The sequence below is a fragment of the Triturus cristatus genome, chromosome 4_1, assembly GCF_964204655.1.
Source record: "Triturus cristatus chromosome 4_1, aTriCri1.1, whole genome shotgun sequence".
Lineage (NCBI taxonomy): Eukaryota > Metazoa > Chordata > Amphibia > Caudata > Salamandridae > Triturus > Triturus cristatus.
Window position 1 is genome coordinate 145,882,637 of NC_140585.1, and position 20,179 is coordinate 145,902,815.

At 55.1% G+C, this 20,179-nt stretch overlaps 10 non-coding genes across 10 annotated transcripts; all 10 read left to right on the top strand.

Moving 5' to 3' along the window:
• The first annotated feature begins 28 nt into the window (after nt 1–28).
• Nucleotides 29–100, top strand: TRNAE-CUC (transfer RNA glutamic acid (anticodon CUC)). Its single transcript has one exon. It is a non-coding gene; the product is annotated as a tRNA-Glu (tRNA).
• Nucleotides 101–1,798: 1,698 nt separating this feature from the next.
• On the top strand, nt 1,799–1,870 carry TRNAD-GUC (transfer RNA aspartic acid (anticodon GUC)). The gene has a single exon. It is a non-coding gene; the product is annotated as a tRNA-Asp (tRNA).
• Nucleotides 1,871–4,473: 2,603 nt separating this feature from the next.
• On the top strand, nt 4,474–4,545 carry TRNAE-CUC (transfer RNA glutamic acid (anticodon CUC)). The gene has a single exon. It is a non-coding gene; the product is annotated as a tRNA-Glu (tRNA).
• Nucleotides 4,546–6,243: 1,698 nt separating this feature from the next.
• TRNAD-GUC (transfer RNA aspartic acid (anticodon GUC)) lies at nt 6,244–6,315 on the top strand. The gene has a single exon. It is a non-coding gene; the product is annotated as a tRNA-Asp (tRNA).
• A 2,695-nt stretch (nt 6,316–9,010) lies between these two features.
• On the top strand, nt 9,011–9,082 carry TRNAE-CUC (transfer RNA glutamic acid (anticodon CUC)). Its single transcript has one exon. It is a non-coding gene; the product is annotated as a tRNA-Glu (tRNA).
• A 1,698-nt stretch (nt 9,083–10,780) lies between these two features.
• TRNAD-GUC (transfer RNA aspartic acid (anticodon GUC)) lies at nt 10,781–10,852 on the top strand. Its single transcript has one exon. It is a non-coding gene; the product is annotated as a tRNA-Asp (tRNA).
• Nucleotides 10,853–13,455: 2,603 nt separating this feature from the next.
• TRNAE-CUC (transfer RNA glutamic acid (anticodon CUC)) lies at nt 13,456–13,527 on the top strand. The gene has a single exon. It is a non-coding gene; the product is annotated as a tRNA-Glu (tRNA).
• A 1,698-nt stretch (nt 13,528–15,225) lies between these two features.
• Nucleotides 15,226–15,297, top strand: TRNAD-GUC (transfer RNA aspartic acid (anticodon GUC)). Its single transcript has one exon. It is a non-coding gene; the product is annotated as a tRNA-Asp (tRNA).
• A 2,695-nt stretch (nt 15,298–17,992) lies between these two features.
• Nucleotides 17,993–18,064, top strand: TRNAE-CUC (transfer RNA glutamic acid (anticodon CUC)). The gene has a single exon. It is a non-coding gene; the product is annotated as a tRNA-Glu (tRNA).
• A 1,676-nt stretch (nt 18,065–19,740) lies between these two features.
• On the top strand, nt 19,741–19,812 carry TRNAD-GUC (transfer RNA aspartic acid (anticodon GUC)). Its single transcript has one exon. It is a non-coding gene; the product is annotated as a tRNA-Asp (tRNA).
• Nucleotides 19,813–20,179: the final 367 nt, after the last annotated feature.

Sequence of the window (20,179 nt, forward strand, 5' to 3'; positions counted from 1 at the left end):
GCAGGTGCTGCTCCAGAGCACCCAGTGCTCCCTGGTGGTCTAGTGGTTAGGATTCGGCGCTCTCACCGCCGCGGCCCGGGTTCGATTCCCGGTCAGGGAAGGGACTCTTTTTTTCTCCCCACGGTATACTTCTAGTTTTTTTTCATCCTATCTAAACACATTTTTTAAGGTTCTACATCGCAAATCTTTTATTACATACATTTCTTCTTTACTTGACCTGCCACCTGCTAATAACAACGTCACCTTTCAGGCACACAGACAAAACACTGATAGAAAACTGAATGCTGGTCATCAAAGCTTGTTCTTCACAAAGGATGGGTTACCGCTTGGAAGAAGCACTGGCAAATCCAGGAGGCCTGTTTCTAGGGGTCTCCAGCTCTATGAAGAATCCAGTTTCAAGACAACATTGAAAGGGAGAGATTCGCTTCTGGAGCTTGCTACACTATAGCTTCGGAGATGGCAGCTTGCCAAATTGTTGACAGGCTCGAGCCAATTGTCAGAATGCCAGTATTCTGCGACCCACCTAGTTTGATGGATATCTGCTGGTTGGGTGGAAGGAAGCAAAGAGGAGGTGGGGACTTATAGTATTAACGTGAAGCCAGATAGGGAGATGGGGAAGAGCAGCATTGGAGGGGGAGAGCAACACGGGCGGGCGGGATACTGCTCACCAAGCCCGGATTTACGCAGGATGGGCGGAGTCCCTCAGTCTCTCTGTCCAGCGGGGGCTCTCTCTTTACCCGTATGGCCAGTCCGGCCCTGGTGCCGTCATGTCTCCCAAAGGGCGTCTCTAGCCCGTCACTCTGGAGTCTGTATCCTCCGGGTGAGGTCTCCTATTCTTCTAGCTAGGGGCTGGAGAGAAGGGAGGTGGTTGGTCTGGGGCGCCAGTCATAGTCGCCCTTGAGAGGCGTTTCTAAGGTAGTTTGTAAGTGTGTCTGGACAGGTTGCTCTAAGGTGCGCAAAGTGATGTCTTAGCATTTGAAAGAAGCATTGAGAAAGGCAGGTGGCCTGTTTGTTTTCCTTTGCTGGCTTTGTGCAGGGAAGGAAAGTCTCCATTGTAGGGTTTGGCGCTTTATGAAGGCCTTGAGCTGCTGTTTAGAGACAGAGTGCTGCCTAGGCGGCTGGGCACGCTGCTCACACCTCATGCCATATAGCGCCTTGTCATCCCTACATCACCGAGCCTTCGATAGCTCAGTTGGTAGAGCGGAGGACTGTAGTGGGGAAGCTGATATCCTTAGGTCGCTGGTTCAAATCCGGCTCGAAGGAATTTTGCAAAGTCTTCACTTTTTTCCTCTGCTTCACAATTCAAAGCGCCTCTTTCTCAGACACTCGCACACCTGGGCTTTTCCTGCCTCCTCTCTTCTCCTTTACAAGCCAGCTTTCTCCTTTGGCGCAGGCGGGCGGGTGGGCGGGTGGGAGGGAGCGTCTCCCTCCCCACTCCCTGTGTGCAGCCCCCGCTGCAATCCTCCAGCATCAGAGAGAGCCAGGGGCCCCTGGGCTGAAGATCCAGGCCGGGGCCGTCAGAAGCAGCCGTGGGAGCTGGTTGCTGTGACTCTGGCATCAGGTGATGCTGCTGAGAGCGCTGCTGAGAGTGTCTGCTAGGAGGTGAGAAGGATCTTGTGAGGCAGGAGTGTGTTTGTGTGTGTATTGTGTGAGGGAGTGTGTGTGTGTTTATTGAGCCTGTGGGCCCCTGTGTTGGTGTGAAGGAGTTGATAAATGGCACAAATTCATAGCATATGAGGATGGACAGGCGGGTTTTCAGCCACATGAGGAGCGGCTCAGCGAGACCAGGTGCAGCTGTTCCTCGTTAGTATAGTGGTCAGTATCCCCGCCTGTCACGCGGGAGACCGGGGTTCAATTCCCCGACGGGGAGGATTCCATCGCATTTTTTAAAGCATGACAACTCTACCTTTATTTAGAATTTCATCTAGAATGTGGCGCTTTCCACTCATGACATCATCTGATTTACTAATGCGGTCTCATAACTTTTACGATCAATCACGGGCAATTTTTAAGTGGGACACTTTTTGCGAAGGATGTCTGCCTTTTCGTTTTAACCTTCTGTGTACTTAATTGAAAAAAGAAACGTGCACGAAGCCTTGTTATTTACATCAAAATCAAATGACTACATGATCAATCATATGCGTTGAAGCCTGTTGTTTTTTCAAGAGACATAAATGAAATGATGGATCGCGCTCTGAATGAGGAATTATTTTTTATGACGTTGAAGCGTTTTATTTATCTTTGTTTCGGTCTAATGTTTTAGGGCTTACAGGCACATTGTGAAAGTGAAAGTTCCACTGGCCTGCACGTGCACTCCCCACCATCCTCGTCAGAGATCTTATATTGCCTAGGTCCAGCATGAGTACCAAATTCCTTTCAGGCTATTGCAGTGTATTCTGCTACTTGTAGTTTCTAACACTCTAAACTGAGGGCGAGGGGAGCCAGCATCCAAAGCAACACCCTGGTCTGGGTGAAGCGCTCATGCTCAGATCTGGGCTTACTTGAGAGCTTTGACGAGGCCTTGGACGAGCTGCAGGCATCCCCCAGAAGGTCTGCTGCCCTCCTACAGGGGTCCCTGAGAAGAGGAGCAGACCCCCGCTGGTGCCCTGAGAAGAGGCACTGACCCCCCGCTGGTGCCCTGAGTAGAGGCGCTGACACCCCGCTGGTGCCCTGAGGAGAGGCACTGCCCTCCCTCTGGTGCCCTGAGAGGAGGAGCTGACCCCCGCTGGTGCCCTGAGAAGAGGCGCTTACCTCCTGCTGGTGCCCTGAGTAGAGGCGCTGACCTCCCGCTGGTGCCATGAGAAAAGGGACTGCCCTCCTTCAGGGGTACCTGAGAAGAGGTGCTGATTCCCCGCTAGTGCCCTGAGAAGTGGCGCTGACCTCCAGCTGGTGCCCTGAGAAGAGGCGCTGCCCTCCTGCAAGGGCCCCTGAGAAGAGGCGCTGACCTCCAGCTGGTGCCATGAGAATAGGCGCTGCCCTCCTGCAAGGGCCCCTGAGAAGAGGCGCTGCCCCCCCCCGCTAGTGCCCTGAGAAGAGGCGCTGACCTCCAGCTGGTGCCCTGAGAAGAGGCGCTGACCTCCAGCTGGTGCCCTGAGAAGAGGCGCTGCCCTCCTGCAAGGGCCCCTGAGAAGAGGCGCTGACCTCCAGCTGATGCCCTGAGAAGAGGCGCTGCCCTCCTGCAAGGGCCCCTGAGAAGAGGTGCTGACCCCCCCGCTAGTGCCCTGAGAAGAGGCGCTGACCTCCAGCTGGTGCCCTGAGAAGAGGTGCTGACCTCCTGCTGGTGCCCTGAGAAGAGGTGCTGACCTCCCGCTGGTGCCCTAAGAAGAGGCGCTGACCTCCTGCTGGTGCCCTGAGAAGAGGCACTGACCCCCCGCTGGTGCCCTGAGTAGAGGTGCTGACACCCCGCTGGGGCCCTGAGAAGAGGCACTGACCCCCCCCCCCCGCTGGTGCTCTGAGGAGAGGCACTGCCCTCCCTCTGGTGCTCTGAGAGGAGGAGCTGACCCCCGCTGGTGCCCTGAGAAGAGGCGCTTATCTCCTGCTGGTGCCCTGAGTAGAGGCGCTGACCTCCCGCTGGTGCCATGAGAAAAGGGACTGCCCTCCTTCAGGGGTACCTGAGAAGAGGTGCTGATCCCCGCTAGTGCCCTGAGAAGAGGCGCTGACCTCCAGCTGGTGCCCTGAGAAGAGGCGCTGACCTCCCGCTGGTGCCCTGAGAAGAGGCGCTGACCTCCAGCTGGTGCCCTGAGAAGAGGCGCTGCCCTCCTGCAAGGGCCCCTGAGAAGAGGCGCTGACCCCCCGCTAGTGCCCTGAGAAGAGGCACTGACCTCCAGCTGGTGCCCTGAGAAGAGGCGCTGCCCTCCTGCAAAGGCCCCTGAGAAGAGGCGCTGACCCCCCCGCTAGTGCCCTGAGAAGAGGCGCTGACCTCCAGCTGGTGCCCTGAGAAGAGGCGCTGCCCTCCTGCAAGGGCCCCTGAGAAGAGGCGCTGACCCCCCGCTAGTGCCCTGAGAAGAGGTGCTGACCTCCAGCTGGTGCCCTGAGAAGAGGCGCTGACCTCCCGCTGGTGCCCTGAGAAGAGGCGCTGACCTCCCGCTGGTGCCCTGAGAAGAGGAGCTGACCTAGAACAGTGACTGGTATTTTTCTGGATGGTTAATTGGTTCTTGCTGTTTTTGCTCTCCAGTTAGTTGTGTGTTATGAAGGTCCCATGCGTCTTCCAGGGATGGAAACTGTCCCGAGATCTGAGTCTATTTAACGTTCAGTAGATTGCTTTGTTGGGGGTGTGCCTGAAAGCAGTGTTTTTTTTGTGTGTCCCATGATGTTTTCCAAAGTGTAGTAAAGACAAGCTTGCCAGTGTTAGGTTGATGTGTGTGTGTTTTCCTGCTTACTTTAGTTGATGCACAAAACCCTGTGACAGCAGCACAGGCGGCCTCACCCTGGTGGTATGTCTTGGAGCAGGTGCTGCTCCAGAGCACCCAGTGCTCCCTGGTGGTCTAGTGGTTAGGATTCGGCGCTCTCACCGCCGCGGCCCGGGTTCGATTCCCGGTCAGGGAAGGGACTCTTTTTTTCTCCCCACGGTATACTTCTAGTTTTTTTTCATCCTATCTAAACACATTTTTTAAGGTTTTACATCGCAAATCTTTTATTACATACATTTCTTCTTTACTTGACCTGCCACCTGCTAATAACAACGTCACCTTTCAGGCACACAGACAAAACACTGATAGAAAACTGAATGCTGGTCATCAAAGCTTGTTCTTCACAAAGGATGGGTTACCGCTTGGAAGAAGCACTGGCAAATCCAGGAGGCCTGTTTCTAGGGGTCTCCAGCTCTATGAAGAATCCAGTTTCAAGACAACATTGAAAGGGAGAGATTCGCTTCTGGAGCTTGCTACACTATAGCTTCGGAGATGGCAGCTTGCCAAATTGTTGACAGGCTCGAGCCAATTGTCAGAATGCCAGTATTCTGCGACCCACCTAGTTTGATGGATATCTGCTGGTTGGGTGGAAGGAAGCAAAGAGGAGGTGGGGGCTTATAGTATTAACGTGAAGCCAGATAGGGAGATGGGGAAGAGCAGCATTGGAGGGGGAGAGCAACACGGGCGGGCGGGATACTGCTCACCAAGCCCGGATTTACGCAGGATGGGCGGAGTCCCTCAGTCTCTCTGTCCAGCGGGGGCTCTCTCTTTACCCGTATGGCCAGTCCGGCCCTGGTGCCGTCATGTCTCCCAAAGGGCGTCTCTAGCCCGTCACTCTGGAGTCTGTATCCTCCGGGTGAGGTCTCCTATTCTTCTAGCTAGGGGCTGGAGAGAAGGGAGGTGGTTGGTCTGGGGCGCCAGTCATAGTCGCCCTTGAGAGGCGTTTCTAAGGTAGTTTGTAAGTGTGTCTGGACAGGTTGCTCTAAGGTGCGCAAAGTGATGTCTTAGCATTTGAAAGAAGCATTGAGAAAGGCAGGTGGCCTGTTTGTTTTCCTTTGCTGGCTTTGTGCAGGGAAGGAAAGTCTCCATTGTAGGGTTTGGCGCTTTATGAAGGCCTTGAGCTGCTGTTTAGAGACAGAGTGCTGCCTAGGCGGCTGGGCACGCTGCTCACACCTCATGCCATATAGCGCCTTGTCATCCCTACATCACCGAGCCTTCGATAGCTCAGTTGGTAGAGCGGAGGACTGTAGTGGGGAAGCTGACATCCTTAGGTCGCTGGTTCAAATCCGGCTCGAAGGAATTTTGCAAAGTCTTCACTTTTTTCCTCTGCTTCACAATTCAAAGCGCCTCTTTCTCAGACACTCGCACACCTGGGCTTTTCCTGCCTCCTCTCTTCTCCTTTACAAGCCAGCTTTCTCCTTTGGCGCAGGCGGGCGGGTGGGCGGGTGGGAGGGAGCGTCTCCCTCCCCACTCCCTGTGTGCAGCCCCCGCTGCAATCCTCCAGCATCAGAGAGAGCCAGGGGCCCCTGGGCTGAAGATCCAGGCCGGGGCCGTCAGAAGCAGCCGTGGGAGCTGGTTGCTGTGACTCTGGCATCAGGTGATGCTGCTGAGAGCGCTGCTGAGAGTGTCTGCTAGGAGGTGAGAAGGATCTTGTGAGGCAGGAGTGTGTTTGTGTGTGTATTGTGTGAGGGAGTGTGTGTGTGTTTATTGAGCCTGTGGGCCCCTGTGTTGGTGTGAAGGAGTTGATAAATGGCACAAATTCGTAGCATATGAGGATGGACAGGAGGGTTTTCAGCCACATAAGGAGCGGCTCAGCGAGACCAGGTGCAGCTGTTCCTCGTTAGTATAGTGGTCAGTATCCCCGCCTGTCACGCGGGAGACCGGGGTTCAATTCCCCGACGGGGAGGATTCCATCGCATTTTTTAAAGCATGACAACTCTACCTTTATTTAGAATTTCATCTAGAATGTGGCGCTTTCCACTCATGACATCATCTGATTTACTAATGCGGTCTCATAACTTTTACGATCAATCACGGGCAATTTTTAAGTGAGACACTTTTTGCGAAGGATGTCTGCCTTTTCGTTTTAAGCTTCTGTGTACTTAATTGAAAAAAGAAACGTGCACGAAGCCTTGTTATTTACATCAAAATCAAAGGACTACATGATCAATCATATGCGTTGAAGCCTGTTGTTTTTTCAAGAGACATAAATGAAATGATGGATCGCGCTCTGAATGAGGAATTATTTTTTATGACGTTGAAGCGTTTTATTTATCTTTGTTTCGGTCTAATGTTTTAGGGCCTACAGGCACATTGTGAAAGTGAAAGTTCCACTGGCCTGCACGTGCACTCCCCACCATCCTCGTCAGAGATCTTATATTGCCTAGGTCCAGCATGAGTACCAAATTCCTTTCAGGCTATTGCAGTGTATTCTGCTACTTGTAGTTTCTAACACTCTAAACTGAGGGCGAGGGGAGCCAGCATCCAAAGCAACACCCTGGTCTGGGTGAAGCGCTCATGCTCAGATCTGGGCTTACTTGAGAGCTTTGACGAGGCCTTGGACGAGCTGCAGGCATCCCCCAGAAGGTCTGCTGCCCTCCTACAGGGGTCCCTGAGAAGAGGAGCAGACCCCCGCTGGTGCCCTGAGAAGAGGCACTGACCCCCCGCTGGTGCCCTGAGTAGAGGCGCTGACACCCCGCTGGTGCCCTGAGGAGAGGCACTACCCTCCCTCTGGTGCCCTGAGAGGAGGAGCTGACCCCCGCTGGTGCCCTGAGAAGAGGCACTGACACCCCGCTGGTGCCCTGAGGAGAGGCTCTGCCCTCCCTCTGGTGCCCTGAGAGGAGGAGCTGACCCCCGCTGGTGCCCTGAGAAGAGGCGCTTACCTCCTGCTGGTGCCCTGAGTAGAGGCGCTGACCTCCCGCTGGTGCCATGAGAAAAGGGACTGCCCTCCTTCAGGGGTACCTGAGAAGAGGTGCTGATTCCCCGCTAGTGCCCTGAGAAGTGGCGCTGACCTCCAGCTGGTGCCCTGAGAAGAGGCGCTGCCCTCCTGCAAGGGCCCCTGAGAAGAGGCGCTGACCTCCAGCTGGTGCCATGAGAATAGGCGCTGCCCTCCTGCAAGGGCCCCTGAGAAGAGTCGCTGACCCCCCCCGCTAGTGCCCTGAGAAGAGGCGCTGACCTCCAGCTGGTGCCCTGAGAAGAGGTGCTGACCTCCAGCTGGTGCCCTGAGAAGAGGCGCTGCCCTCCTGCAAAGGCCCCTGAGAAGAGGCGCTGACCTCCAGCTGGTGCCCTGAGAAGAGGCGCTGCCCTCCTGCAAGGGCCCCTGAGAAGAGGCGCTGACCCCCCCGCTAGTGCCCTGAGAAGAGGTGCTGACCTCCAGCTGGTGCCCTGAGAAGAGGTGCTGACCTCCCGCTGGTGCCCTGAGAAGAGGTGCTGACCTCCCGCTGGTGCCCTGAGAAGAGGCGCTGACCTCCTGCTGGTGTCCTGAGAAGAGGCACTGACCCCCCGCTGGTGCCCTGAGTAGAGGTGCTGACACCCCGCTGGGGCCCTGAGAAGAGGCACTGACCCCCCCCCGCTGGTGCTCTGAGGAGAGGCACTGCCCTCCCTCTGGTGCTCTGAGAGGAGGAGCTGACCCCCGCTGGTGCCCTGAGAAGAGGCGCTTACCTCCTGCTGGTGCCCTGAGTAGAGGCGCTGACCTCCCGCTGGTGCCATGAGAAAAGGGACTGCCCTCCTTCAGGGGTACCTGAGAAGAGGTGCTGATCCCCGCTAGTGCCCTGAGAAGAGGCGCTGACCTCCAGCTGGTGCCCTGAGAAGAGGCGCTGACCTCCCGCTGGTGCCCTGAGAAGAGGCGCTGACCTCCAGCTGGTGCCCTGAGAAGAGGCGCTGCCCTCCTGCAAGGGCCCCTGAGAAGAGGCGCTGACCCCCCGCTAGTGCCCTGAGAAGAGGCACTGACCTCCAGCTGGTGCCCTGAGAAGAGGCGCTGCCCTCCTGCAAAGGCCCCTGAGAAGAGGCGCTGACCCCCCCGCTAGTGCCCTGAGAAGAGGCGCTGACCTCCAGCTGGTGCCCTGAGAAGAGGCGCTGCCCTCCTGCAAGGGCCCCTGAGAAGAGGCGCTGACCCCCCGCTAGTGCCCTGAGAAGAGGTGCTGACCTCCAGCTGGTGCCCTGAGAAGAGGCGCTGACCTCCCGCTGGTGCCCTGAGAAGAGGCGCTGACCTCCCGCTGGTGCCCTGAGAAGAGGAGCTGACCTAGAACAGTGACTGGTATTTTTCTGGATGGTTAATTGGTTCTTGCTGTTTTTGCTCTCCAGTTAGTTGTGTGTTATGAAGGTCCCATGCGTCTTCCAGGGATGGAAACTGTCCCGAGATCTGAGTCTATTTAACGTTCAGTAGATTGCTTTGTTGGGGGTGTGCCTGAAAGCAGTGTTTTTTTTGTGTGTCCCATGATGTTTTCCAAAGTGTAGTAAAGACTAGCTTGCCAGTGTTAGGTTGATGTGTGTGTGTTTTCCTGCTTACTTTAGTTGATGCACAAAACCCTGTGACAGCAGCACAGGCGGCCTCACCCTGGTGGTATGTCTTGGAGCAGGTGCTGCTCCAGAGCACCCAGTGCTCCCTGGTGGTCTAGTGGTTAGGATTCGGCGCTCTCACCGCCGCGGCCCGGGTTCGATTCCCGGTCAGGGAAGGGACTCTTTTTTTCTCCCCACGGTATACTTCTAGTTTTTTTTCATCCTATCTAAACACATTTTTTAAGGTTCTACATCGCAAATCTTTTATTACATACATTTCTTCTTTACTTGACCTGCCACCTGCTAATAACAACGTCACCTTTCAGGCACACAGACAAAACACTGATAGAAAACTGAATGCTGGTCATCAAAGCTTGTTCTTCACAAAGGATGGGTTACCGCTTGGAAGAAGCACTGGCAAATCCAGGAGGCCTGTTTCTAGGGGTCTCCAGCTCTATGAAGAATCCAGTTTCAAGACAACATTGAAAGGGAGAGATTCGCTTCTGGAGCTTGCTACACTATAGCTTCGGAGATGGCAGCTTGCCAAATTGTTGACAGGCTCGAGCCAATTGTCAGAATGCCAGTATTCTGCGACCCACCTAGTTTGATGGATATCTGCTGGTTGGGTGGAAGGAAGCAAAGAGGAGGTGGGGACTTATAGTATTAACGTGAAGCCAGATAGGGAGATGGGGAAGAGCAGCATTGGAGGGGGAGAGCAACACGGGCGGGCGGGATACTGCTCACCAAGCCCGGATTTACGCAGGATGGGCGGAGTCCCTCAGTCTCTCTGTCCAGCGGGGGCTCTCTCTTTACCCGTATGGCCAGTCCGGCCCTGGTGCCGTCATGTCTCCCAAAGGGCGTCTCTAGCCCGTCACTCTGGAGTCTGTATCCTCCGGGTGAGGTCTCCTATTCTTCTAGCTAGGGGCTGGAGAGAAGGGAGGTGGTTGGTCTGGGGCGCCAGTCATAGTCGCCCTTGAGAGGCGTTTCTAAGGTAGTTTGTAAGTGTGTCTGGACAGGTTGCTCTAAGGTGCGCAAAGTGATGTCTTAGCATTTGAAAGAAGCATTGAGAAAGGCAGGTGGCCTGTTTGTTTTCCTTTGCTGGCTTTGTGCAGGGAAGGAAAGTCTCCATTGTAGGGTTTGGCGCTTTATGAAGGCCTTGAGCTGCTGTTTAGAGACAGAGTGCTGCCTAGGCGGCTGGGCACGCTGCTCACACCTCATGCCATATAGCGCCTTGTCATCCCTACATCACCGAGCCTTCGATAGCTCAGTTGGTAGAGCGGAGGACTGTAGTGGGGAAGCTGATATCCTTAGGTCGCTGGTTCAAATCCGGCTCGAAGGAATTTTGCAAAGTCTTCACTTTTTTCCTCTGCTTCACAATTCAAAGCGCCTCTTTCTCAGACACTCGCACACCTGGGCTTTTCCTGCCTCCTCTCTTCTCCTTTACAAGCCAGCTTTCTCCTTTGGCGCAGGCGGGCGGGTGGGCGGGTGGGAGGGAGCGTCTCCCTCCCCACTCCCTGTGTGCAGCCCCCGCTGCAATCCTCCAGCATCAGAGAGAGCCAGGGGCCCCTGGGCTGAAGATCCAGGCCGGGGCCGTCAGAAGCAGCCGTGGGAGCTGGTTGCTGTGACTCTGGCATCAGGTGATGCTGCTGAGAGCGCTGCTGAGAGTGTCTGCTAGGAGGTGAGAAGGATCTTGTGAGGCAGGAGTGTGTTTGTGTGTGTATTGTGTGAGGGAGTGTGTGTGTGTTTATTGAGCCTGTGGGCCCCTGTGTTGGTGTGAAGGAGTTGATAAATGGCACAAATTCATAGCATATGAGGATGGACAGGCGGGTTTTCAGCCACATGAGGAGCGGCTCAGCGAGACCAGGTGCAGCTGTTCCTCGTTAGTATAGTGGTCAGTATCCCCGCCTGTCACGCGGGAGACCGGGGTTCAATTCCCCGACGGGGAGGATTCCATCGCATTTTTTAAAGCATGACAACTCTACCTTTATTTAGAATTTCATCTAGAATGTGGCGCTTTCCACTCATGACATCATCTGATTTACTAATGCGGTCTCATAACTTTTACGATCAATCACGGGCAATTTTTAAGTGGGACACTTTTTGCGAAGGATGTCTGCCTTTTCGTTTTAACCTTCTGTGTACTTAATTGAAAAAAGAAACGTGCACGAAGCCTTGTTATTTACATCAAAATCAAATGACTACATGATCAATCATATGCGTTGAAGCCTGTTGTTTTTTCAAGAGACATAAATGAAATGATGGATCGCGCTCTGAATGAGGAATTATTTTTTATGACGTTGAAGCGTTTTATTTATCTTTGTTTCGGTCTAATGTTTTAGGGCTTACAGGCACATTGTGAAAGTGAAAGTTCCACTGGCCTGCACGTGCACTCCCCACCATCCTCGTCAGAGATCTTATATTGCCTAGGTCCAGCATGAGTACCAAATTCCTTTCAGGCTATTGCAGTGTATTCTGCTACTTGTAGTTTCTAACACTCTAAACTGAGGGCGAGGGGAGCCAGCATCCAAAGCAACACCCTGGTCTGGGTGAAGCGCTCATGCTCAGATCTGGGCTTACTTGAGAGCTTTGACGAGGCCTTGGACGAGCTGCAGGCATCCCCCAGAAGGTCTGCTGCCCTCCTACAGGGGTCCCTGAGAAGAGGAGCAGACCCCCGCTGGTGCCCTGAGAAGAGGCACTGACCCCCCGCTGGTGCCCTGAGTAGAGGCGCTGACACCCCGCTGGTGCCCTGAGGAGAGGCACTGCCCTCCCTCTGGTGCCCTGAGAGGAGGAGCTGACCCCCGCTGGTGCCCTGAGAAGAGGCGCTTACCTCCTGCTGGTGCCCTGAGTAGAGGCGCTGACCTCCCGCTGGTGCCATGAGAAAAGGGACTGCCCTCCTTCAGGGGTACCTGAGAAGAGGTGCTGATTCCCCGCTAGTGCCCTGAGAAGTGGCGCTGACCTCCAGCTGGTGCCCTGAGAAGAGGCGCTGCCCTCCTGCAAGGGCCCCTGAGAAGAGGCGCTGACCTCCAGCTGGTGCCATGAGAATAGGCGCTGCCCTCCTGCAAGGGCCCCTGAGAAGAGGCGCTGCCCCCCCCCGCTAGTGCCCTGAGAAGAGGCGCTGACCTCCAGCTGGTGCCCTGAGAAGAGGCGCTGACCTCCAGCTGGTGCCCTGAGAAGAGGCGCTGCCCTCCTGCAAGGGCCCCTGAGAAGAGGCGCTGACCTCCAGCTGATGCCCTGAGAAGAGGCGCTGCCCTCCTGCAAGGGCCCCTGAGAAGAGGTGCTGACCCCCCCGCTAGTGCCCTGAGAAGAGGCGCTGACCTCCAGCTGGTGCCCTGAGAAGAGGTGCTGACCTCCTGCTGGTGCCCTGAGAAGAGGTGCTGACCTCCCGCTGGTGCCCTAAGAAGAGGCGCTGACCTCCTGCTGGTGCCCTGAGAAGAGGCACTGACCCCCCGCTGGTGCCCTGAGTAGAGGTGCTGACACCCCGCTGGGGCCCTGAGAAGAGGCACTGACCCCCCCCCCCCGCTGGTGCTCTGAGGAGAGGCACTGCCCTCCCTCTGGTGCTCTGAGAGGAGGAGCTGACCCCCGCTGGTGCCCTGAGAAGAGGCGCTTATCTCCTGCTGGTGCCCTGAGTAGAGGCGCTGACCTCCCGCTGGTGCCATGAGAAAAGGGACTGCCCTCCTTCAGGGGTACCTGAGAAGAGGTGCTGATCCCCGCTAGTGCCCTGAGAAGAGGCGCTGACCTCCAGCTGGTGCCCTGAGAAGAGGCGCTGACCTCCCGCTGGTGCCCTGAGAAGAGGCGCTGACCTCCAGCTGGTGCCCTGAGAAGAGGCGCTGCCCTCCTGCAAGGGCCCCTGAGAAGAGGCGCTGACCCCCCGCTAGTGCCCTGAGAAGAGGCACTGACCTCCAGCTGGTGCCCTGAGAAGAGGCGCTGCCCTCCTGCAAAGGCCCCTGAGAAGAGGCGCTGACCCCCCCGCTAGTGCCCTGAGAAGAGGCGCTGACCTCCAGCTGGTGCCCTGAGAAGAGGCGCTGCCCTCCTGCAAGGGCCCCTGAGAAGAGGCGCTGACCCCCCGCTAGTGCCCTGAGAAGAGGTGCTGACCTCCAGCTGGTGCCCTGAGAAGAGGCGCTGACCTCCCGCTGGTGCCCTGAGAAGAGGCGCTGACCTCCCGCTGGTGCCCTGAGAAGAGGAGCTGACCTAGAACAGTGACTGGTATTTTTCTGGATGGTTAATTGGTTCTTGCTGTTTTTGCTCTCCAGTTAGTTGTGTGTTATGAAGGTCCCATGCGTCTTCCAGGGATGGAAACTGTCCCGAGATCTGAGTCTATTTAACGTTCAGTAGATTGCTTTGTTGGGGGTGTGCCTGAAAGCAGTGTTTTTTTTGTGTGTCCCATGATGTTTTCCAAAGTGTAGTAAAGACAAGCTTGCCAGTGTTAGGTTGATGTGTGTGTGTTTTCCTGCTTACTTTAGTTGATGCACAAAACCCTGTGACAGCAGCACAGGCGGCCTCACCCTGGTGGTATGTCTTGGAGCAGGTGCTGCTCCAGAGCACCCAGTGCTCCCTGGTGGTCTAGTGGTTAGGATTCGGCGCTCTCACCGCCGCGGCCCGGGTTCGATTCCCGGTCAGGGAAGGGACTCTTTTTTTCTCCCCACGGTATACTTCTAGTTTTTTTTCATCCTATCTAAACACATTTTTTAAGGTTTTACATCGCAAATCTTTTATTACATACATTTCTTCTTTACTTGACCTGCCACCTGCTAATAACAACGTCACCTTTCAGGCACACAGACAAAACACTGATAGAAAACTGAATGCTGGTCATCAAAGCTTGTTCTTCACAAAGGATGGGTTACCGCTTGGAAGAAGCACTGGCAAATCCAGGAGGCCTGTTTCTAGGGGTCTCCAGCTCTATGAAGAATCCAGTTTCAAGACAACATTGAAAGGGAGAGATTCGCTTCTGGAGCTTGCTACACTATAGCTTCGGAGATGGCAGCTTGCCAAATTGTTGACAGGCTCGAGCCAATTGTCAGAATGCCAGTATTCTGCGACCCACCTAGTTTGATGGATATCTGCTGGTTGGGTGGAAGGAAGCAAAGAGGAGGTGGGGGCTTATAGTATTAACGTGAAGCCAGATAGGGAGATGGGGAAGAGCAGCATTGGAGGGGGAGAGCAACACGGGCGGGCGGGATACTGCTCACCAAGCCCGGATTTACGCAGGATGGGCGGAGTCCCTCAGTCTCTCTGTCCAGCGGGGGCTCTCTCTTTACCCGTATGGCCAGTCCGGCCCTGGTGCCGTCATGTCTCCCAAAGGGCGTCTCTAGCCCGTCACTCTGGAGTCTGTATCCTCCGGGTGAGGTCTCCTATTCTTCTAGCTAGGGGCTGGAGAGAAGGGAGGTGGTTGGTCTGGGGCGCCAGTCATAGTCGCCCTTGAGAGGCGTTTCTAAGGTAGTTTGTAAGTGTGTCTGGACAGGTTGCTCTAAGGTGCGCAAAGTGATGTCTTAGCATTTGAAAGAAGCATTGAGAAAGGCAGGTGGCCTGTTTGTTTTCCTTTGCTGGCTTTGTGCAGGGAAGGAAAGTCTCCATTGTAGGGTTTGGCGCTTTATGAAGGCCTTGAGCTGCTGTTTAGAGACAGAGTGCTGCCTAGGCGGCTGGGCACGCTGCTCACACCTCATGCCATATAGCGCCTTGTCATCCCTACATCACCGAGCCTTCGATAGCTCAGTTGGTAGAGCGGAGGACTGTAGTGGGGAAGCTGACATCCTTAGGTCGCTGGTTCAAATCCGGCTCGAAGGAATTTTGCAAAGTCTTCACTTTTTTCCTCTGCTTCACAATTCAAAGCGCCTCTTTCTCAGACACTCGCACACCTGGGCTTTTCCTGCCTCCTCTCTTCTCCTTTACAAGCCAGCTTTCTCCTTTGGCGCAGGCGGGCGGGTGGGCGGGTGGGAGGGAGCGTCTCCCTCCCCACTCCCTGTGTGCAGCCCCCGCTGCAATCCTCCAGCATCAGAGAGAGCCAGGGGCCCCTGGGCTGAAGATCCAGGCCGGGGCCGTCAGAAGCAGCCGTGGGAGCTGGTTGCTGTGACTCTGGCATCAGGTGATGCTGCTGAGAGCGCTGCTGAGAGTGTCTGCTAGGAGGTGAGAAGGATCTTGTGAGGCAGGAGTGTGTTTGTGTGTGTATTGTGTGAGGGAGTGTGTGTGTGTTTATTGAGCCTGTGGGCCCCTGTGTTGGTGTGAAGGAGTTGATAAATGGCACAAATTCGTAGCATATGAGGATGGACAGGAGGGTTTTCAGCCACATAAGGAGCGGCTCAGCGAGACCAGGTGCAGCTGTTCCTCGTTAGTATAGTGGTCAGTATCCCCGCCTGTCACGCGGGAGACCGGGGTTCAATTCCCCGACGGGGAGGATTCCATCGCATTTTTTAAAGCATGACAACTCTACCTTTATTTAGAATTTCATCTAGAATGTGGCGCTTTCCACTCATGACATCATCTGATTTACTAATGCGGTCTCATAACTTTTACGATCAATCACGGGCAATTTTTAAGTGAGACACTTTTTGCGAAGGATGTCTGCCTTTTCGTTTTAAGCTTCTGTGTACTTAATTGAAAAAAGAAACGTGCACGAAGCCTTGTTATTTACATCAAAATCAAAGGACTACATGATCAATCATATGCGTTGAAGCCTGTTGTTTTTTCAAGAGACATAAATGAAATGATGGATCGCGCTCTGAATGAGGAATTATTTTTTATGACGTTGAAGCGTTTTATTTATCTTTGTTTCGGTCTAATGTTTTAGGGCCTACAGGCACATTGTGAAAGTGAAAGTTCCACTGGCCTGCACGTGCACTCCCCACCATCCTCGTCAGAGATCTTATATTGCCTAGGTCCAGCATGAGTACCAAATTCCTTTCAGGCTATTGCAGTGTATTCTGCTACTTGTAGTTTCTAACACTCTAAACTGAGGGCGAGGGGAGCCAGCATCCAAAGCAACACCCTGGTCTGGGTGAAGCGCTCATGCTCAGATCTGGGCTTACTTGAGAGCTTTGACGAGGCCTTGGACGAGCTGCAGGCATCCCCCAGAAGGTCTGCTGCCCTCCTACAGGGGTCCCTGAGAAGAGGAGCAGACCCCCGCTGGTGCCCTGAGAAGAGGCACTGACCCCCCGCTGGTGCCCTGAGTAGAGGCGCTGACACCCCGCTGGTGCCCTGAGGAGAGGCACTACCCTCCCTCTGGTGCCCTGAGAGGAGGAGCTGACCCCCGCTGGTGCCCTGAGAAGAGGCACTGACACCCCGCTGGTGCCCTGAGGAGAGGCACTGCCCTCCCTCTGGTGCCCTGAGAGGAGGAGCTGACCCCCGCTGGTGCCCTGAGAAGAGGCGCTTACCTCCTGCTGGTGCCCTGAGTAGAGGCGCTGACCTCCCGCTGGTGCCATGAGAAAAGGGACTGCCCTCCTTCAGGGGTACCTGAGAAGAGGTGCTGATTCCCCGCTAGTGCCCTGAGAAGTGGCGCTGACCTCCAGCTGGTGCCCTGAGAAGAGGCGCTGCCCTCCTGCAAGGGCCCCTGAGAAGAGGCGCTGACCTCCAGCTGGTGCCATGAGAATAGGCGCTGCCCTCCTGCAAGGGCCCCTGAGAAGAGTCGCTGACCCCCCCCGCTAGTGCCCTGAGAAGAGGCGCTGACCTCCAGCTGGTGCCCTGAGAAGAGGCGCTGACCTCCAGCTGGTGCCCTGAGAAGAGGCGCTGCCCTCCTGCAAAGGCCCCTGAGAAGAGGCGCTGACCTCCAGCTGGTGCCCTGAGAAGAGGCGCTGCCCTCCTGCAAGGGCCCCTGAGAAGAGGCGCTGACCCCCCCGCTAGTGCCCTGAGAAGAGGTGCTGACCTCCAGCTGGTGCCCTGAGAAGAGGTGCTGACCTCCCGCTGGTGCCCTGAGAAGAGGTGCTGACCTCCCGCTGGTGCCCTGAGAAGAGGCGCTGACCTCCTGCTGGTGTCCTGAGAAGAGGCACTGACCCCCCGCTGGTGCCCTGAGTAGAGGTGCTGACACCCCGCTGGGGCCCTGAGAAGAGGCACTGACCCCCCCCCGCTGGTGCTCTGAGGAGAGGCACTGCCCTCCCTCTGGTGCTCTGAGAGGAGGAGCTGACCCCCGCTGGTGCCCTGAGAAGAGGCGCTTACCTCCTGCTGGTGCCCTGAGTAGAGGCGCTGACCTCCCGCTGGTGCCATGAGAAAAGGGACTGCCCTCCTTCAGGGGTACCTGAGAAGAGGTGCTGATCCCCGCTAGTGCCCTGAGAAGAGGCGCTGACCTCCAGCTGGTGCCCTGAGAAGAGGCGCTGACCTCCCGCTGGTGCCCTGAGAAGAGGCGCTGACCTCCAGCTGGTGCCCTGAGAAGAGGCGCTGCCCTCCTGCAAGGGCCCCTGAGAAGAGGCGCTGACCCCCCGCTAGTGCCCTGAGAAGAGGCACTGACCTCCAGCTGGTGCCCTGAGAAGAGGCGCTGCCCTCCTGCAAAGGCCCCTGAGAAGAGGCGCTGACCCCCCCGCTAGTGCCCTGAGAAGAGGCGCTGACCTCCAGCTGGTGCCCTGAGAAGAGGCGCTGCCCTCCTGCAAGGGCCCCTGAGAAGAGGCGCTGACCCCCCGCTAGTGCCCTGAGAAGAGGTGCTGACCTCCAGCTGGTGCCCTGAGAAGAGGCGCTGACCTCCCGCTGGTGCCCTGAGAAGAGGCGCTGACCTCCCGCTGGTGCCCTGAGAAGAGGAGCTGACCTAGAACAGTGACTGGTATTTTTCTGGATGGTTAATTGGTTCTTGCTGTTTTTGCTCTCCAGTTAGTTGTGTGTTATGAAGGTCCCATGCGTCTTCCAGGGATGGAAACTGTCCCGAGATCTGAGTCTATTTAACGTTCAGTAGATTGCTTTGTTGGGGGTGTGCCTGAAAGCAGTGTTTTTTTTGTGTGTCCCATGATGTTTTCCAAAGTGTAGTAAAGACTAGCTTGCCAGTGTTAGGTTGATGTGTGTGTGTTTTCCTGCTTACTTTAGTTGATGCACAAAACCCTGTGACAGCAGCACAGGCGGCCTCACCCTGGTGGTATGTCTTGGAGCAGGTGCTGCTCCAGAGCACCCAGTGCTCCCTGGTGGTCTAGTGGTTAGGATTCGGCGCTCTCACCGCCGCGGCCCGGGTTCGATTCCCGGTCAGGGAAGGGACTCTTTTTTTCTCCCCACGGTATACTTCTAGTTTTTTTTCATCCTATCTAAACACATTTTTTAAGGTTCTACATCGCAAATCTTTTATTACATACATTTCTTCTTTACTTGACCTGCCACCTGCTAATAACAACGTCACCTTTCAGGCACACAGACAAAACACTGATAGAAAACTGAATGCTGGTCATCAAAGCTTGTTCTTCACAAAGGATGGGTTACCGCTTGGAAGAAGCACTGGCAAATCCAGGAGGCCTGTTTCTAGGGGTCTCCAGCTCTATGAAGAATCCAGTTTCAAGACAACATTGAGCTTGCTACACTATAGCTTCGGAGATGGCAGCTTGCCAAATTGTTGACAGGCTCGAGCCAATTGTCAGAATGCCAGTATTCTGCGACCCACCTAGTTTGATGGATATCTGCTGGTTGGGTGGAAGGAAGCAAAGAGGAGGTGGGGACTTATAGTATTAACGTGAAGCCAGATAGGGAGATGGGGAAGAGCAGCATTGGAGGGGGAGAGCAACACGGGCGGGCGGGATACTGCTCACCAAGCCCGGATTTACGCAGGATGGGCGGAGTCCCTCAGTCTCTCTGTCCAGCGGGGGCTCTCTCTTTACCCGTATGGCCAGTCCGGCCCTGGTGCCGTCATGTCTCCCAAAGGGCGTCTCTAGCCCGTCACTCTGGAGTCTGTATCCTCCGGGTGAGGTCTCCTATTCTTCTAGCTAGGGGCTGGAGAGAAGGGAGGTGGTTGGTCTGGGGCGCCAGTCATAGTCGCCCTTGAGAGGCGTTTCTAAGGTAGTTTGTAAGTGTGTCTGGACAGGTTGCTCTAAGGTGCGCAAAGTGATGTCTTAGCATTTGAAAGAAGCATTGAGAAAGGCAGGTGGCCTGTTTGTTTTCCTTTGCTGGCTTTGTGCAGGGAAGGAAAGTCTCCATTGTAGGGTTTGGCGCTTTATGAAGGCCTTGAGCTGCTGTTTAGAGACAGAGTGCCGCCTAGGCGGCTGGGCACGCTGCTCACACCTCATGCCATATAGCGCCTTGTCATCCCTACATCACCGAGCCTTCGATAGCTCAGTTGGTAGAGCGGAGGACTGTAGTGGGGAAGCTGATATCCTTAGGTCGCTGGTTCAAATCCGGCTCGAAGGAATTTTGCAAAGTCTTCACTTTTTTCCTCTGCTTCACAATTCAAAGCGCCTCTTTCTCAGACACTCGCACACCTGGGCTTTTCCTGCCTCCTCTCTTCTCCTTTACAAGCCAGCTTTCTCCTTTGGCGCAGGCGGGCGGGTGGGCGGGTGGGAGGGAGCGTCTCCCTCCCCACTCCCTGTGTGCAGCCCCCGCTGCAATCCTCCAGCATCAGAGAGAGCCAGGGGCCCCTGGGCTGAAGATCCAGGCCGGGGCCGTCAGAAGCAGCCGTGGGAGCTGGTTGCTGTGACTCTGGCATCAGGTGATGCTGCTGAGAGCGCTGCTGAGAGTGTCTGCTAGGAGGTGAGAAGGATCTTGTGAGGCAGGAGTGTGTTTGTGTGTGTATTGTGTGAGGGAGTGTGTGTGTGTTTATTGAGCCTGTGGGCCCCTGTGTTGGTGTGAAGGAGTTGATAAATGGCACAAATTCATAGCATATGAGGATGGACAGGCGGGTTTTCAGCCACATGAGGAGCGGCTCAGCGAGACCAGGTGCAGCTGTTCCTCGTTAGTATAGTGGTCAGTATCCCCGCCTGTCACGCGGGAGACCGGGGTTCAATTCCCCGACGGGGAGGATTCCATCGCATTTTTTAAAGCATGACAACTCTACCTTTATTTAGAATTTCATCTAGAATGTGGCGCTTTCCACTCATGACATCATCTGATTTACTAATGCGGTCTCATAACTTTTACGATCAATCACGGGCAATTTTTAAGTGGGACACTTTTTGCGAAGGATGTCTGCCTTTTCGTTTTAACCTTCTGTGTACTTAATTGAAAAAAGAAACGTGCACGAAGCCTTGTTATTTACATCAAAATCAAATGACTACATGATCAATCATATGCGTTGAAGCCTGTTGTTTTTTCAAGAGACATAAATGAAATGATGGATCGCGCTCTGAATGAGGAATTATTTTTTATGACGTTGAAGCGTTTTATTT